Source organism: Salvia splendens, chromosome 17 (assembly GCF_004379255.2).
Source record: "Salvia splendens isolate huo1 chromosome 17, SspV2, whole genome shotgun sequence".
In the NCBI taxonomy this organism is placed as follows: Eukaryota; Viridiplantae; Streptophyta; class Magnoliopsida; order Lamiales; family Lamiaceae; genus Salvia; species Salvia splendens.
In genome coordinates this window covers 18123426-18143363 of record NC_056048.1, presented here as the reverse complement: position 1 = coordinate 18143363, position 19938 = coordinate 18123426, and the positions used below count along the sequence as shown (strand labels likewise).

General features: G+C 37.0%; 1 long non-coding RNA gene and 1 pseudogene across 2 annotated transcripts; both read right to left on the bottom strand.

Annotated features, from left to right (window-relative positions):
- Positions 1 to 2183: 2183 nt before the first annotated feature.
- Positions 2184 to 5492, bottom strand: LOC121774407 (annotated as a pseudogene).
- Positions 5493 to 5701: 209 nt separating this feature from the next.
- Positions 5702 to 7339, bottom strand: LOC121773989. 2 transcript variants are annotated; one of them, XR_006044894.1, is made up of 3 exons: positions 7194 to 7339; positions 6239 to 6627; positions 5702 to 5958 (listed from the first exon to the last, which is right to left on the bottom strand). It is a non-coding gene; the product is annotated as an uncharacterized LOC121773989 (long non-coding RNA). The 2 variants fall into 2 exon arrangements; XR_006044893.1 differs by lacking the exon at positions 5702 to 5958 and having other exon boundaries at positions 6083 to 6627.
- Positions 7340 to 19938: the final 12599 nt, after the last annotated feature.

Here is a 19938-nt window from a genome sequence, read left to right as displayed (position 1 = left end):
TCAACGAGAGCATGCTTCCTATGGTTTTTGTTGCAAATTCCACCATGTGTTTAGGCTAAACTCTCTATGTTGCTCCAAGTTGTAATCTGGGCTTTGTATGGATGTTTCTATACCATTAAACTCATGTGTTTGTTATCAACAATGTGCTCAATATTTATACACTATGTTTTTGGCTAATAATGTCGTGTTGTTCTTTCTTTTGCTATTGTCTCTTTAACATAGTTTAGAAGTGATTGATTGTTGGTATGCTATTGAATTAGAATTGTTTAGAGGATAATTTGATAGTGGATTAAATAGGTGATTATAGTAGATGTTTATTTCTCTCCTGCGCTTCCGCATGAGTTTATAGACATTGGAAATTGGTTCATAGGTTATGTGTTCAGCTAATTGTGAACTACTCATCGTGTACATGTTCAGTGTATGTGATTAGGTTGATGTTTTAATCCCTTCATATGTTTCATTGTTAAAGGTGTAGAACAATAAAACTCTAGTGAGCAACTTGGAGTGACATATTTCCCGTTTGAAAAGTCTTTCTTTAGTTAATCATTTACTTTACTTTGTCAACATCTTTCAAAACCAAAAATCAAATCTTTATGTTACATCTTTTTAAGTTTTTATGTTTTAAACAATCTCCTACCTCCCTGTGGATCGACGAGGTATTCTTGCAGTATTGTATAAACTGAATTGGATAATCTAAAATACGCATTAGAGTCACGTGTTGGGTCGAATCCAACTTCGGCAATGGCTTCATTGCAGATATGAAACCACACTATAAACCCATTTTTTTAATTTTTTAACCAACTCGAACCAACTCCAGCTCACTCCTCTGCCATGTCAGCTCATCACTTCAAACCTCTAACCTCGTGATCAGCTCATTCTATAGACTTCAACAAAAAAAGCCCAGCAAATTTTATGCTATAAAATATTACAATCAATATTTATTTGAATTCATAGCCTCTTTAGTCTTACTCCATCAACTTAATAACAAACTAATGGTTTGTGTTTAAGAATTACTGAAATACGTCAGCAAAATGAAGAAAATGTTAAAATGCATTTCGATATAATTCCTAGTCTTTATATTCATTTATTTCTTTAGCAAAAATTCACTTGTCTAGGTATCTATATTAGCACGATGATATTAATATACTGTGTCACCCTAAAAATTAATTGATATATAAAATTACAAAGGATCTTATTTCCATTTAGATGTACAAATTAAAAGCTTTCACTTTTTTATGGAAAAGGTATCTCCTGAAATATGCAAACTACCCAAAATTTTTGACCTCCTATAATATAACTATGCACACACATATTCCTATAATATAACAACATATTTGATGTTTATAATAACCTTTGGACGCCTAAAAAAGTATCCATATATATTGTGCCATTAGTTTGAGTATTATATGAGATTGCCTTCTTCTTCTCATTATATATTCTAGTATACATATATGTGAAAAATGAGAAATAAAACGTATTCAGTATCATAATTTAAAATTTGTTGCTTTCATTTTTTTTTGTTTATACTCCATATTTTATGTAAACCAAAGTTCACCTATTTTATCTTCCACGTCATTAATTACATGAATTGCTATATGTAATATTAAAGTATAAACTATAAAGCAATTCCATCAAATTTATGAGCCTTAATTTATGTAATTATGTAATTCATGTAATTATTTATGTAAGATATAATAATTTCCAAGATCCAATGTCCTATAAATAGTACTATTCACATAGGGGTAACATCAATTGAATTGCCTTATATTTTAATATGGAGTATATAATTCATGTAATTAATACTTGCATGAATTTTTACACTGATTATATTTTTTTGTTTATGTAGATTATATATTAAGAAATTTATGTATATTATAGTAGTATATATATTAAGAAAAAAGAAAAGCAATTCCATCAAATTTTAAATGGGGAGCACAAATGATTATTTTTTAATATTCACGATATGTATATGCATAATATTTTATGTGTATACGTGATTGCCAATATTTGGTATAGTTTCTACTTTCTAGCTATAATGCTTCTTTTTTTTGGGAAAATTAAATTGTATGTGGGAACTTGTCAAAAATGTATTGAAAAAAATACATTAGAGCAGAACGCTTGAAGAGGAACTGATATGATAAGTAATAATTCTAAGCTAATCTCTCAAAATACTATGACACTACCTACTTCTTAGGTAGGCATTTCAATAGATTGACTACTCCGTCCATATTCTGAACGGCGTTTTCACAGATAACGTTAGCTGCTTCATTCTTGTGTTTTAGCACTACGTCATCTAACGTAATTTCAGTGCACGGCTCCGTTTTACTGCACTCCAAGTTTACTTCAACTTCCGTCGCCGATGTTCCATGTATGTTTTTATACGTTACGCCGCTAATCTTCACACCCGACGACTGCAGTGAAAGGTTATGAGGGTTAGGAACAGGGGCGTAGCTACTTGAGGAGGGTAGGGTGCAAATGCCCCCTCAAAATATTTTTTTTACTATTTTCTTCTTCAGTTTTTGCAAAATTTTCAATTTCCTTCGTAAATGTCCTCCCTCAAACTCTAAAAATTTCTTTATAAATATAATTTTGCCCCTTCTGTATTGAATTCTTGGATCCGCCCGAGGTGCTGAAATCATAGAAGGAAACAAACGAAACTACCAAATAAGTATGATATTGGTACATATCTTTTTATACTACAATATAATATTATGAATTAATATGTACATACCTATTCGATTAAGCTTCTACACCACAAATTTTTTCCACTTTTTCTATTGTTTACCTAGTTGAAATCGTTCGAAATCATCTAGCCTTTACTAATTGTCATAGGTTGCAAGAAATTAGGTATAGAAACGAAGAAATTTTTTTAATATGTAAATACTAATTCAACGTATAAGAAAATAGGCTTGACAAACCCTAATCAACAAAATATATATACCTGATCGGGACAATTTTGATTGTTGGGGCAGTAATTCTGGTCAATAACAATAGGGTTTTCAGCATTAACCATGGTGAGATCCTCATAATAAATATTTTTGACAAATCCATTGCTATGTCTTGCCCACGTCTTTATTCTCACACCATTTTGTGTTCCACTAAAAACACATGATTTCACCGTCACATTTTCCACCCCTGCTTCATTCAATTCCCAACCTAGACTTCCAATGCTGCATAAAACAAAATTTGATGTTTCATGATTTTCAAAAAATATTAACAACTTGAAAAATGATTTATAGCAATAGTAGTACCTTATCCCGTGGCCTGGGCCACAGGCGACATTTTGGACAAACACGTTGGAGGTTCCGGGACTCATAGAGATGCAGTCGCCACCGGTGGCAATGCGGGAGTTGGTGATGCTAACCAACGACGACCGCGCAGTGTGAATTCCGTCGGTGTTGGGGCTTTCATCGGGCGCAGAGATTTTGATGTTTTGGAGTTTTGCGTTGTTGCATCCATCGAAGATGATGTGGAACTTTTGGCTGTTAATGGAGGTTAATCCGTTGATTCTTATTTTGTTCGAATTGAGAAACGTCATCGACTAGTCATGAAAGAAAATCATTTAGAAGGTATATTATAAGTCGAAAGAACACATAATAGTGACAAAGGGGTGTGGCCTATGTTTTCTAAATTTTATTCCAAAAAATAATACAGAAGTGGGTAGGTCTATATTTTTCAGCAAAATATCGTTTTATATATTTATATAGTTAGATACTTTTACAATAATATACTCCCTCCGTCCCATTAAATATGAAACATTTGCTTTTCAGCACAGGATTTTATGCAGTGTTGTTTTGTGAGTTAATGAAGAGAGAGTAAAGTAAGAGATAAGAAAAAGTAGAGTGAGTATTGTTTCCATTTTTAGAAACGTTTCATTTTTAATGGGACAGACTAAAAAGGAAAACGTTTCATTTCTAATGGGACAGAGGGAGTATAATATTAGCATAAATTTGAAAACACTATAACTATTTATTAATATATGAGTAACTTGGTAGGGTTTGAAGCCTCTCAAGCACTTCATTTAGTAAAGTACATGAAGGCAAAATAGACAAGGGAAGACACATGACAAAAGATTAGGATAAACTGTTATGGATATTTACTGAAACATGAACAACTGGATATATACTGAAAGGCGTGAACAATACTTTCAGATAAAATCAATTTGGTGGTTCTACCAATATTTGATCGGATACAATTCAGGTTTTAGAAGTTTCGTATGTTGATCCTGTGATTCCACTTTGAACCGAAAAAGATCAATAAGAAGAGGCCTGAAACGAAACATCGTGTCTCTTCACGAAGCATTGCGTCTCTTCCATTTCTTAACAGATTTTAACAGTTTTAAGGAGTTTCAAAAATTGCAAATCAGTCCTTCGACTATCATAAATTATATTTCCGGATGAATTTTCTACACAGCAACTTTAATAGAAATAAAAAATTTCCAAGCCAGGGGCTGCCGCCCCTTGGACCCCGCAACTCAGGGGCGCTGCCCCCGAACCCCGTCTAATCACAATGAATTCAAACAAGCGTGCACTCCGCACTTCCAAACTTATATGATGTCTCATTATGATAATATTGATCAATCAAGTTAATCCAATTACACTAAAATAACCAACATAAACTCTGTTTTTGAAGTTAAATTCAAAATTATATTTAAAAATTTTAGATTTTGTTTGAAAATATATTTTTAGTAGCATCCAATATTTATTCAGAAATATGTTAAAAAGATTGGTAGGGCTATATTTAGAAAATATGGTTTTTGCATAATAATTTACATAAAATATGAAAACTGAATAAAGTTTTTTGAAAAAAAATATGCTTGGTAGGGTTTTAAGCTTCTTGAGAATTTCCATTTGTGTTCGCCAACACAACAATGAGAACGCATAATAAAAGAAGACTAGTAAGAAAAGGACAAATCAGAGTTACCGTTGCTCCTTCTGGACACTTCTTGCCGGAATCCTTGCAGGCCCACAAATTGGCGCCAAGACCATCTAGGGTTCCACCGCGGATAGAAACTCCGGTGACGCTTTTGAACGTCAACCAGTGGTTACTATTACCTATGACATTGTAATCAAATGGGGCAGAAAGAGTTCCATCAATCTGTATGGTTATGGCATCATTTTTGCACTCATTGCCTTCGAAATACGCATTTCCCAAAATGTACCTTCCCTGGGGCACATATATGGTGGCAGGAGACGAAATGACACAGGCAGCGCCTCAGGCAGCTTCAAAGGCCTTGGCGCAATCGGATTTTCCATCGGCTTTTGCACCGTAGGAAAAGCACATTGTAGGTAGGGTTTGCTGCTAGAATTGATGTTGAAAAGTAGTGTAACAATGGGAGAATAAGGTCGGTGTAAAATGGGGAATGATACTTCAAATATACGACGGATGAAGAGTCTTGGAGTATCTTTAAAATACTAAATCCAAATTTGAGCCAGATTCTTATTTCAATGGAGTTAATACCTTACCAAAAAATCTAATACATACGATTTCATAAATTTAAGCCTGATAATAGGTGATATTTCAAGATTTGTAATCCTAAATTCCTAAGTTCGGTTGCATAGTTTCACCTGCGTGTTAATAATGTGCTACGTACGTATTTAATATACATAAAGTAGTGATAATTATTATGTGCTTGATAGAAACTTTTTTTAAGTTATAGATTTATATCAGTTTGCGAATACATTAATATCATTTGGTATCACAAAACATACATGAAAATTCTGGGAGGAAACTATTGAAGACTTAATAAAAATAAAAAACAATAAAAATACAAAAACCTGTGCCTGTGTTAAAAGACTCCGGGGCTGCCCTTGCTTCAATGATTCTACACGAAAAATGCATAGCCTTGAAACCTCATCATATTCATCACGAACCGCCTTCAATTGCTCTGAGGTAAAAGTTTCCCCCTTCGCGTGCCGTGATTTTCTAGATTGTCCCAACATGTACTCGAAGATATCTCTGTAATTCATAAGTGCAAGCATAAGAACATAAAATGGTCTACAGGCAATTCTCATAAAACCAATAACTAGGTTGATGAATGAGTACACTTCTCTAAAGCAAATCAAGAACAGAAGGTAATAAATTAGTAACAATCTCAGAGAATATAATAGATATGAATCATGTCTAGCAAGAAAGACAATAACACATCTTGGTTTTACATCACATACCATCCTGAATAGTACAGTAACTAGATTTAATTAGAGTGTCACAGTCTCACACTGTATTAATCTACATATACCTAACTAAGCACGACCAAGCAGAAAGGATGGCAGCCGACTCCATCTAGGGCGAAACAGCAAATCAAACACGATCGGACTCACCAATATGCATGTGAAAAATATCCCAATCCAAACCACAAAGATGATGGCCTCACCGGAAAACCTAATGTGAAATACAAGTGTGAAAGCTGCCTTCATCATGACCACAGCGATCGCGATGAAAGCTGCCGAAAACTCTTGGGCATCGTCGAGCAAGGAGCGAGCTAACCATGGATAAAACATCGCACCAGATAAAGAGCTGGGACGCTATGACAAATTCATCGTCACTAGGCGGGTTTAAAGCAGCTCTAAAAGTAGCTTGAGCAAGCGTAAGTCCCACAAACAAGAGAGAGTTCAATGTAGTCATCATCTGATCAACAGTTCAAGTTAAACACTAAAACATATCAATATACTATTGCATCTTAAATAATAATAATAGCTGATAAATTAATTTCTTAACCCATTCAGAAATAATAAATACAAACAACACAGATTTGAAGAAATTTACAGAAAATATCTCAAGCTATGAATGTGGAGTGAAAGAGTTAAAAAAATGTCCTTAAAATTCATTTTAACACCCAAAACTAAACCTAGTGTTCCCTTTTCAGCCAAAACTCAAAAGGCTACAGCGAAAAAAAAAGTGGAATCACAAAACCATCAAAATGAAATTTAACACCAACAATCAATTTAGAAACTAAAATTGCTCAAATCCCAATTAATTATTACTATAATTTTTGTTGAAGAAAAGCCTCTGTTAGAAAAAAATGTTAGAAAATGAGAAGAAAATTGCTTAAAATCCTAAATCTTTTCAAGATGAAACAGAAACGCTAAAAAACAAGGGACTAATAACAAAAATCGTCATAGGAAAAATAGTAATGAAACAAACAGAGGTTATCTTTCTCAGACATGAGTGGAAAGTACGGAGAGAGTAAAAACCTTTGAGCTTGAGATGAGAGGGCGGCGGCGGCGGGTTGGTTTTGATTTTGGGTAGAAGAAGCACCACTTGATTTTTCTCTCTCGTGTTTGAGCCCTCTCATGTACTACTCATATTCGATTTGTTCTTCCATCTTTGAAATCTTTACTACTTTACCATCTTGGCAGACATTATTGTACTCTACCTAGTAGTATTTCTGGAAATCTAACTCTGCATGACTTTATTCCTCTGTAAGAATGTGGCCCCCACAAGAGTTGTTACTTTGCATCGCTCTCTAATTTTTAATTTAATTAACTAATTCTACTTCTGTACACATTAATGTTCAAAAATATGCTGGTATTACACATTTAAATACTGTATTTTTCAAACAATATAGCCCTTTTTTTGTTAGTTTAACACCTAGTAACTAACAATACTAACAATTGTATCAAAAAATACTCACAATGAGTAATCAAATGTCACTTTTTAATTTTTATAGCTAAACGGACCTATCTAGGTCCGGCTTCATTTAACTCAACTACACTATTTTATTATTCAAAATTGTTATTTCGCCATAAAATATTAATCACTTATACTTATATCAACTTCTAGTATATATTCGTAATCTATATAATAATTTAAATGTTAGAGAAAGAAAACAATCTTTAAAGTCAAACTTATTTTGATCAATTATAATATTATTGCCAAAGAATATTACGATTTACTGTATTATTAAATTAGCAAATAAAGTAGATAACAAAAATCATAAATAAAAGATCAAGTGTACCAACTCCGTTCATGTTTAATTATTTTATTAAATATATACACATCAGATATTCATATACCTTATGCTAATCCACTTGAATTATAGTACTAGCTAGTATCAATAAAAGTCCAAAAAATGCTGACTCCATCTTTGGAAGAAATGTTGCTGCTTTATATATAATCAAGCTTTAAATCTCTTCTGCATTTTACTACTACTCGTTATTATGTGAGCTGCCCCGTGTTAAAAGACTTCAATGATTGTACACGGGAAATGCGCAGCCTTGAAACCTCATCACGAACCGCCTTCTATTGCTCCAAGGTAAAAGTTTCCCCCTTCGCATGTCGTGTTTTTTTTCTCTAAATTGTCCCAACATGTGCTTCAACAACTCTCTGTAAGAGCATATAGTGGTGAAGGGTATATGGCAAAAACATTTTCTCATCACACTGCAATTTCATCTCCTGCAGCAATGAAGAATAGTAGTTAACTACCTGGAATAATAGGATGAAACTATTCAGAAATACAGGAATATTGATGAGTTAAAATAACATTCTGTAGTTTATAAGTATTGCAAATAACATTTTGTAGTTTATGATATCGCGCCCACTCAGGCCCGGTCCTGAGTTTTTATTGGCCCGGGGCGGAACTAAAAGAGGGGCCCCATAGCATGTGGGCTCTTGTTTCTTGCTTGGACCTGGCCCAGTAGCATGTATATACTCATGTATGTATTTGGATTTTGGAGGCCCCAACGTTTTGGGGGCCCGGGGCGGGGGCACTGCTCGACCCCCCCAGGGCCGGGCCTGTCAGGCCCGGTCCTGAGTTTTTATTGGCCCGGGGCGGAACTAAAAGAGGGGCCCCATAGCATGTGGGCTCTTGTTTCTTGCTTGGACCTGGCCCAGTAGCATGTATATACTCATGTATGTATTTGGATTTTGGAGGCCCCAACGTTTTGGGGGCCCGGGGCTGGGGCACTGCTCGACCCCCCATGGCCGGGCCTGCGCCCACTGCCCAACCATAGAAAATCTTGTAAAAAGTTACTCCAATTATATTCACACCAGAAGCAAAAGGAGAATGCTTTGATAAAGAAATTATAGAAAGAAATAAAATTTAGAGTCAAAGAAACTGAGAGAAACAAAGATATAGTATGTCTTAACAAAAAAATGTCACAATTTATGAGAAATGATTGTCCAGAGTTTTCTCAGATGAGGATTTAAGCAACATTAACCTAGAGATAGAGTTATCATAGCTGAAACAGATAAATTTGCATATAAGCACACAATCCACTACATTAAGCTAACATTAAATGCATATTCCAATACGTAAAATGGATTTCAATGGCAAGCAATCAAGACGGAAAATTTACTAGCCACTGGTTCTACATATAAACTATACATAACATCCTAATTAGTGGTTTTTTTACATAACAATATCAAATTAACTACTCCATTACATAACATCCTAATTAGTGGTTTTACATAACAATATCAAATTAAACTACACAGATATAACAGAGTGCCAATGTTGATCATCCTAACTGGTACGTCCGAGCATAATGGATGGCACGCGACTCCATCGAGCGTGAAACACGATAGCAAACACGGGCAACCAAAGCAAGGCAGTGAAAAACATCCCTAAGCGGACGCGAAAGAGCTCCGAAATTCACTCCGGCAAACACAATTGCCTCAAAAAATATGTTAGGATTGTACATATATTAAGCCGATAAATAATTTTTTAATTAGCGGATTTTATTCAAACATCATTCTAGGTAAATACAAACAGAACAAATATCAATTTTAATCCTAAACATATGACCAAAATACGAATTTGATCCAAAATATTCACTTTTTGAATTCATAACAAATGAAATCCTAGTTGGAGTGGTGGTCCTTTTTTTGCGTAAAAAAACTAACGGTCATACTGCAATTAGCGTTGTCTGTTAGTTTTTTGACGGAACCGTAAAAAAAAACTACGCCGACATTTTCATCTGTTATGGACCATTTTTCAAAAAGTGAATATTTGAGACCAAATTCGTATTTAGTCACATGTTCAGGACTAAAATTGACCTTTTACTCATACAAACATCATGGACAGTAGAAATTGACAGAAAATATTGATCCAGTCAAATGTGGAGTGAAAGAGTAAAAAAATGTTTAGAAGTGAAGAAAAATGTAGAGCAAAAAAAAAGATGAAATGTTTAGAATTAGAGGAAAAAGACGAAGGAAATGCGATTCTGTATATATAAGGCAGCTTAGAGATAAAAAGAAGAAAACCTGAGATGCAGAGGGCGAAGGGGCCGAGTTGAAGAGAGATTGATTTGGGGCTGGGGTTCACTCCGCCGCAGTAAAAGTGAAAGATCTGCTACTAGTAAAATTTCATTTCCTATATTTACTTTCTGGTAAAGCACTTCTTCAAGTAAAACGCTTATCTATCTTTCTAGTGAAACGTTTTCTTCAAAAAAGTGTGACGCCGAAGGTTTTAATTTTCAAATATGAACATATGAAAGTTAATAAATAAAAAGTAAAAAAAATGAGAAATTGGAATTTGAATTTATGCATTGCTTTTGCACGCCAACTTCAACGAAGTCAACTATTTATTATTGAAAAATGTTTTTTGGCCATAGAATAATCAGGCATGCTTATAATAATAAATTTATATAATAATTTCAATATTAGAGAAAGAAACCTATCTTTAAAATATTAAAGTCATAAATATTTATGATCAATTATAATATAAATAAAAGAAGAAGTGTTGGAATTTGTTTCATGCTTTATTAATTTATTAAATATATAAATCAGATATTCACACACCTTATGCAATTTCTTTCATGTATCGCATATTAAATGCTAATATGCATATACTACAGATACAAACCTATATTAATAATATGATTCACACTCAAAGGTTCATGCAATTTGGTGTCTTGCCAGGATGAATGCTGTTGCTCTCTCACTACTAGAGGGTATAGAGAAACGTCTGGAGACCCTGAGTAGGAGAAATTTCTCGATTTCTACTTACTAATGGAGCTGAGTGTCCGAAAGGTTCGTGAAGCTCACTTATTTTGTGAGAAGGTGGAGTATCATCTTAAAACTTTAAATTTATGTAACTCTCTCGATTTAAATTATTTTTTAGTAAAAAATATATCAAATTAAAGATAATTAAATAATGATTCCAACGAGATCTCAATTGCATATGTTTCGACGATGTTCGGGTGATGAAATTTGATAAATTATATTTCAATTTTCGTACATGTTGATAATCAGATTTTATCAACAAATGCAAAAAAAAATCTCAATATAGTGTATGCAAAATCTCAATATAATGTAGGTAAAATATCAATAAAACTGTGTTGATATTTTCTTGTACTTGTATTGATATTCTCATTTCATATTGTTGATATATGTAATACACTATGCTGATATAAAAAAACACCCACGAAAATTATCATATGATAACATAATAACGATATTACCCTTTTGTTGATATTTTGTCTAGTTTTTATTGATATTTTTTATTCAATCTCAGCCTTTGAATTTTGGATCAAAGAGTCCATATTCAGTCTCAATTTGGGATTAATGTGATAAACTCAGTAGAAGACGACCCTAGGTATATATATATATATATATATATATATATATATATATATATATATATATGGATATATTCATATCCTTTTTCTATCTTTTGTTCTATTGTTCTTTTCAATCTCGTGCATTGAATCTGAAGATCTAACGACCCCAAATAATGCCAACTGAATTTAAAATAAAGCCATTAAAAATTTGAAAAGGCTAAATTTGGTATATGCAAATGTGTTTGTTATGGTAACTCCCATGATTTTCTCTTCCAAAATCTCAGCGGTTATTCTTAATTGAGATCACGTTCAATCTGTCTTCTCTTCCAAAAATATATGCGTCTATACTCCATTGATATCATTACGGCTGAAGTTCACCGCTGCTTTTGTTTATTGAAGAAAACCGTTTGTTTATTTGTTGCTTACATCGCCGATTTGTTGGAGCGCGTCGTCGTTGCTTTTGATTTACTGAACAATGGAAGAAGGTACATATTTTTTCCGTTGCAACAATTTGTACTCCTACTTGTTCACAGAAATTCAGATTAGTTGGATTAGTCTATTGTATGTGATGTTGTGTTTTGTAAACCAAAGTCACGAGTAATATATTATTCCTCTAGTTTCACTGCTCGACACACCGTTCTCGTTGACGCCAATTGGTTAGCAATCACCGCGGCTAGGGTTTACTATGTACAAATTAAAAACGTCGTCCAAGTCCACGAGTTTCAGTCATTTATCTAGGGTTTAGGGAGCATAGCGGCAAGGTACTTTGTCTTAATTGATAAACGTAATGTACATATTCTAGTATGTAATTGTTGTTTTAATTTATATAATGCATGATTTTTGATCTATAATGTATATTTTAACTGACCAGTGTAATTTAAGTGAGGTTGTGTTTGATTGTTGGTCGCATGTTTCTTATTTTACCAAAGGGTTTAGCTATCCCGGAGGCTAGGGTGTAGTATGTAATAAGTTTTAAAACCGGCGTCTAAGTAAACGGGTTTCAGTTATTCAACGAGGGTTTACAAAGCATATCGGAATTGTTAGATATGTGGTCCCTTCGTCTAGACTAAGATGACACATTTCTTAGTCGGTCTGAGATCTTAGGAGTTGTTAGTTAATATGTTTAATTAGAAAGAGAAAAAGTGGTTGAGTGTATTAACTAGAGAAAGAGAAAGTTGATTTATGTTTTCAAAAATAGAAATGTGTCATCCAATACATCTTATTTGAGACAAACGAAAAAGGAAAGTCTATCATTTTAGCTGAGACAGAGGGAGTACGATTTAATTGTATGAGGGGAATCGAGCGAGAATCCACATATTAGATTGGAATTGATAACACTATAATTAATATCCTCAAAAGGGTAAACCTAAGAGTGATGGTTTTTTAAGGGTTTTAGGAACTATTTGGAGTTACACGCTTTTGATACACACCTTAAGCTAAGTAATATGCTTTCTTTATAGATTTAAGAGTTTCTAATTTACTTTTTAATTCACTTCTACATTCATTCATCGTCCATGGGAACTCGTAGGATAATATATGCATGACTCACCCTAGTAACACTATTTGTATTATTTACTTTTGTTTTATTTTCTTATTTAATTATTTATGTCTAGTTCAATAAAGCAGGTTGCAATCATATTCCCTGTGCAGTGGCGGAGCCACGGTGGGGCTAGGGGGTCCCTTGGGCCCCTCAACCATTTCAATATTAACTATGTATTATATATGCATCCAATTCTAATAATGAGTCTACTAGTGCAATTAGTGTTGAAATTTGCCTAACAATCAAGTACTCATGTGTTTGAACCCTTTCACCAATGTTTCCTTTCAATTGATGAATTTTATTCCTAGCTTCAAAGTTATTTGTATTTTACTCAGATTATTTTCAGATTTTGTTAAGGAAAAAATTATTAATTTATTTGTATTTTTTACTCCCTCCGTCCCAAGTTACTTGAGTCGTATTCCATTTTGGGTTGTCCCAAGTTACTTGAGTCATTTCTCTTATTTGCTAAGAACAAAACATCTAATTTTACCTACTTATTTCTTTCTTTTAGAGCATCCACAACCGTGCTCTTGCCAGCGAGCACGGTTGTGGGCCCGGCGCCACTATTCATGTCTGCTCTCTGGCAAGAGCACAACACCCACAACTGTGCTCTTCCGCAAGGACGAGCACAATTCAATTTAAAATTCAATTAAACAAAAACATTTCCATAATATTAAAATTCATTAAAAAACCACAATAAATATTACAAATTACAAATAAAATAAAAAAGACATAATTAAAATCCTAAAAATTAAAAATTACATAATTAAAATACTAAAAATTAAAAATTACATAATTAAACTCCTAAAAATTAAAAATTACATAATTATTGGCTAATATTACCCGAGGAAGACTACTCATCCGGCGGCACTAACCCCAATTGTTTTTGGAGACCCAATATCATGGTCTCGTGCGTTTGAAGTTGTGTGGGGGTCATAGTTGACCTATCGGCCATATTGAGTTGGACTAAGAGCATCCACAGCGAGTTGTTCGGGGGTGGAGGTGGCGCATAGGGAGCGGATTCGGGAGCGGGGGCAGATGGAGTCGCGGCGCGACGGCGGTCGGCCGCCGCCTTCTTCCTTCCTTACGGTCGGCGTCGGGAACCACTTGGTCCGGCGTCAGGGCTACCCAAGTTAGCTCCGGCGAGTTGGCTAGCCACTTCTTCAGAGCCGACGTCGGATAGGGATACCGACCTTGACCTTTTGGAGGAGCCGCTAGAGGAGAATGTTACGTCTCCCATATACTTCGGGTGCGTCCGCGTGTCCTGCCAAATGTTGAGGTACTTGAACGACTTGTCGTTCATGGATTGGTAGGTGCTCAGCGCGGCAGTGATGATGTCGACCTCGCTCCGGCCGCTCCCGGCATTCCTCGTCTCCTGGAGGAAATAGCCATTGAACTTGCCAATTTCTTCGTTGGCACGGCCGATGGAGTTGCGCACCATACTCTCGTTGCGCTCGATCGTTCCCGGCGGCCGGTTTTCATTGTACCGACGAGAGACGCGCCACCAAAAGTGATCGACGGATTGGTTCGTGCCAACCACCGCATCTTCGGAGATTTCCAAGTACGCCTTGAACAATTTATCCATCTCCGCCGGAGTGTACGGTGTGCGGACACCGTGAGTAGGAGGAGGCGGTCGGCCTAGGCTCCGGTGTCCACCCGTATCGCCCTTCGGAGGCACCTTGGTCGTCGATTGGGTATGGCCGGTAGCCACCCGGAACGCCCGAATCTTGGGTTTGAGGAGGGGCTGAATATTCCATTTCCGGACTAGGAAACGGTTGTGAACCAAACCATTCGAGGTTCCAACCGTGAGAGGGCGGGTGGTCATCGCCTTGGCCGGACATTGTTATGTTGTAGGGTATGAAAGAATGAAGATGAAAATGGATATGGGAGAATGAAGATGAGAATGGATATGGGAGAATGAAGATGAGAATGGATATGGGAGAATGAAGATGAGAATTGTGTAGTTTGATGTGAATTTTTGGGTGTAAAGTGGGAGTATTTATTGATGAAAGTGTATATTTTTGGGGGAAAAAATAAAATAAAAAATAAAAAGTGGTAAAAAACGGTAATAAACGGATATATTTTTTTTGGGAAGTGAATTTTTTTTAACCGATTTTTTTAATTCAAAACCGATTTTTAATTAAAAAAATTCAAACGCAACGGCTATGTCGTTGCCCAATCGCCGCGCGCCACGTGTCCTGCTCGCTGGCACGGCGCGGACGGACGAGGGTTGGGCCACCACCGTTGTGGATGCTCTTACTTTACTCTCTCTTCTTTCTCTTACTTTATTCTCCTATCTACTTTATTTAACTCAATAAACACAACTTTCTTAAATCCCGTGCCGAAAAGAAACGCCTCAAGTAACGTCGGACGGAGGGAGTATTAGACTTTGTACACACCATGTATTTCATTTATTTTTTCATAGTTAATAATTTACATAAATATTGTTAATTTAAGATTATAAAATAATATTGTTTATAGCTTAAAAATAAAAATTTATTTAACCTCATAAATGTGGAAATTATCATATAATATTGGTAAATTTAATTATTAAGGTATGTTGTTTATTTAAAAAAAAAATTTTTAATTATTTTTTACACCAATATTGTCTGTCATATTCATCATGTCAGAGATTTTTTATGGCGTCGATGAGATTAAAAATATTCAACAACGGTTAAATATAATTTGGACCCCCTACTATCAAATTCCTGCCTCCACCACTATCCCCGTGCTGGATAACTCGGTACTCACCTTTAGTTCTACTATTGTAACATTGTATATTTGCATTTAGTTTTAGTGATATACTAGGGCGAACCCTAGGGTTTAAGATGAGTCTCTCTAGTTCAAGCCGAACAACACGTTGATGATGAAGCATCTCCTTAGATGCTTGAACTCTCTTTACACATTCAAGAAATCTTTCAAAAATCATGTAATTGGAACATAATAAATTAGTTGGTTATATACTTTCCAGTCGGCACATATTCTGCCCAGTAATGAAATGAAGCGGGCCTAGGTTAGGCTTATTGGTTGAAGTGGGCTCCAATTAGGTTGTTTTTCAAACCTAGTCCCAGCCCGGGCCTAGGAACATAAAAAAAACCCAACCCAAGACCATGCACAACCAAGTCTATGCCCATGATCAGACCGGTCCATGCCCAGATAAGGCCCAAACTAAAAATCCTATAAAATGGAGTATTATATTTTCTCTAATCTTAACATAATTCTTAAGGTTAATAGCTCGAAAATACACAACTATAGGTCAAGCAATACAAAAAAATATAAGTGTTAATTCGCAATCGGCAAGTCAACACATAAAACATATTGTTTTAACACTCTCTCTATCCCAAAATTGATATAAGACTTTCCTTTATAGTTTTCTCCATAAAAGTTGTCACATTTCCTTCTTAGAAAAAATTTATCTCTCACATCAATATATAAAATATATTTTCTCTCCTCACCTTACACACAAAACAATATCTGCTAAAATCTCCTATCATTGCCCAAGGGTTACATCTATTATATGAATGGAATACTAATTAGGTTATGTACTTTTAATATTTTAGGAATTTTTTTAACAGAACAACCTCATTTTAGTCCAATTAGTTATTCTGACATGCCACCTCAGATCAAGACCACATTGTTTGGACTTTCCAGGTATAATCTTGGATTCAATTTATGAGAAAAAATTTAATGGTCAAGGCATACCAAATGACAATGTGACGTGGTATGGCCCACTAATAACTTTTTTGACATATGGATTTATAGAGACCCCAATAATACATAATTTCTTTAATAAAATAGATATTATTATGAAATTTGGAAACTAATACTACTACTATAAATTAATATACTTATTTTTTTTTACTAAATTTCTTGCACTATGAGTTATAAACTGTTTAATCCTATTAGTTATCAATAGGAACATGAATTTAACAAAATAAAATATATGAAATATTATATATTACATTTTGGTTTTAGACAGGCGAGGATTTAATATAACATGATTAATTTTCATGTTATTTACTTACTGATGAATCCGCGAATTTCTGATGTTAGTAAATGCTGGTAGAGAATAAAGACTACGACACAGAGAATTTACGTGGTTCGATTTACTGAAGTAAATCTACGTCCACGGGAAGAAGGGAGGGCAAGATTGTATTGCTTGATCTGGGATTACAGCTTACAACACAGACTTGCTATATGATATTTTATCTCTAGAGAGCTTCCCCTGTCTATCAGATCTAAGTTCTATTTATATATTGAACTAAGATCGTGGCTTGCATCACCACCCTAAGTCGTGGATGTCGTGTAGGTCATGGCCTAAGATCGTGGATGTAGCGTAGGTCATGGCCTACGATCGTGGCCTGAGTTGACACCACGTGGTAGTGGGTGTGTTGGAAGTTGTGGAAATCCTGTATGGGTCCACTAACTCCTTGTTCGGTCGAATACTGAGACCGAACTGCTTTGGTTGCCGATCTGAGAGTAGAGCTTGATGCCGACCTGAGAGCAGAGCTTGATTGGTTGGCTTTTACCGAGCTGTAGGCTGAGGCCGAACTCTTTGGTAATGCCGAACTCATACTCTTCCTTGGGCTTTGGGCTGATGGGCCGTCATTGCTGTTGGGCTTGTTTAGTACGCACCCCATCACTACCCCCCCCGAAGGGCGAAGTGAGTCACTTCGGCATTCTGGATAAAGGCAAGGGGGAGGCTGATGTCAGGGGACGTGCCTTGCACGTGACTGCATTAAATGCGACAGTAAAATCCGGCCGTTGAATCCTGAAAAGGTGGGATTCGAAACGGTGCGACGATTTTGAAATCTTCGCCGAATCTGATAAATACCTCCTTTCTTCATCATTGAAGCACTTTTGCGACTGCTTCTTCTGCACTCTCTCTTTTTTGCGAAAATTCTCTCTCCGCTTTCAAGAATTTCTTTAGACTTTCTTCACCTTCAAAAAGTAAGAAAAATGTCTTCTTCTTCTTCTTCGGAGTCGGGTAGCGGTAGGAGAGGCGGTAAGGGGTCTTCTGGCCGGAAAGAGTCCGGGGAGAAGACCGTAGAGTATTTCCATAGTATTTTGAGTAAGGATACTGTGATATCCCTACCCGAAAAATACTTTTTTCCTGGGGGGAAGGCGGTGGTACCTGACGGTGATCATAGGGCTGACTCCCCGCCGGAGGGTTACGCCACCGTGTACGAGGCCTGCTTAGAATGCGGGCTTCGTTTCCCCCTCCCTTCTGCCTTTATAGATTTACTAGATTTTTTTCAGCTTCCTTTAGGCCAGGTGACTCCGAACTCTTGGAGGCACTTGTCGGCCTTTGCTGCCGAACTCCGTAAGTTAGGAAGGGATTTGTCTTTGAAGGCGATCCTTAAATTCTTTCAATTTAAGAGGAAGGGGTCTTGGTTTTACTTGATCCCTGTACAGCCCTTTAGGGCCTTTTGTAAAACGAAGTGGCCGAAGTGGCAAAACCGCTTCTTCTACTATGATAGGACCTCGGCTCCTAGTTTTCCCTGGAGAGGGCCGAAGTCCGTTATCCGTCATCCTCGGCCTGAACCGTTGGACGAGCTCGATGGCGAGCTCAACAAGATTCCCATAGTTAGGAAACAATACACGGAGTCTGAGCTCGTCAAGGGCGACGTCGTGTTCGACATCTCGTCTTCGGACGAAGAGGCCGAGGGTGAGGATTTCTCTTTATCTTTATGCTCTACTGCTTTAACGAAGAAAATCTGACTTTGTTGTTTTTTTTTTTTTTTTTTTTTTTTTTGACAGTGAACTTGCTGAATAAGGCTATCCGAAAGTCCTCCGAGCTTGTGGAGCCGGAGAGGCAGAGAGCCCCTCGCTCGGCGTCTGAAGCCGAGAAGAATCCGAAGAGGCAAAAAACCTCTTCTTCGGATCCGAAAGAGCCGGAGCCGTGTTCGGCTAAAGGGAAGGGGAAATTTCATGAGTCCCCAAGAGTGCCGGGGAAAGACCTGGTCATCTCCGAGGTGGTTGCAGACATCCCGGAACACGTCCCTGAGCCTTTTCAATGGCCGACGAATTTTGTGGAGGTAAGCTTTCTGACTTGGCTTCTTTTCCACATTTTTTTGATGGCCATTCTGTTGAGTTTTTTCCTTGTTCATCTTCAGAGAGCCAAGCTCGTCTCCGTGGAGCTCTCCAAAGCATCCCACGACTACGAGGAGATGCAGAAGAAGTTGCATCTTGCTCGTAGTCTGGCCGAACAGGCTGAGGCCAAATTTGAGAGGGCCCGAGCTGCTAGGATCTCGGCTCAGGATGAAGCCCGGTCAGCCAAAAACCAGCTCATCATCCTGCAAGAGCAGACGAAGCACCGGGAGGCTCAGAAGGAGGCTGCCGCCGTGGCTGCCCAGGGGGAGGCTCTCCGTGTTTACACGGAGAAACTCTTTTTGAGCGGCCAGTTCTCGGCCTTTGTCGGTAGTCTGGTAAGGCTAATTACCGATAAGGGCGAGCAGGGGGCCGACGTCGTGCTGCCTCTGTACAGCCGAGAGATAGCAGCTCGGCTTCAGAATCTGCCGCTCCTTGAGGAGCTCGCTTCATCCTCGGTCCTGCTTTCTGCAGACCGAGTCCGGAGTTGTCGAGCTGATCGGGACGAGAACCTGGAGGCTATCTTTGCCTCCGTGGGACCCGTTTCACCCGCTTCGACTTACAACGGAGAGGGTGAGGCCGAGCCGCTGGAGCAGGAGGCCGAAGTCGAGCGGGCCGGGCATCCGGAGAAGGAAGCCGATCAGGAGGCGGAGGCGAGGCCGGCAGGATGCGAGGCCGAGGCTGAGGTAGCTCAGGAGAAAGAAGCTGAACCAGACCGAGGAGCCGGAGACGAAGCTGGCGGAGTATGATTTCGTCTCCCTTCTCTTAGTCTAGTTTCTTCCTTGTAAAATGGCCTTGAAGCCCTCC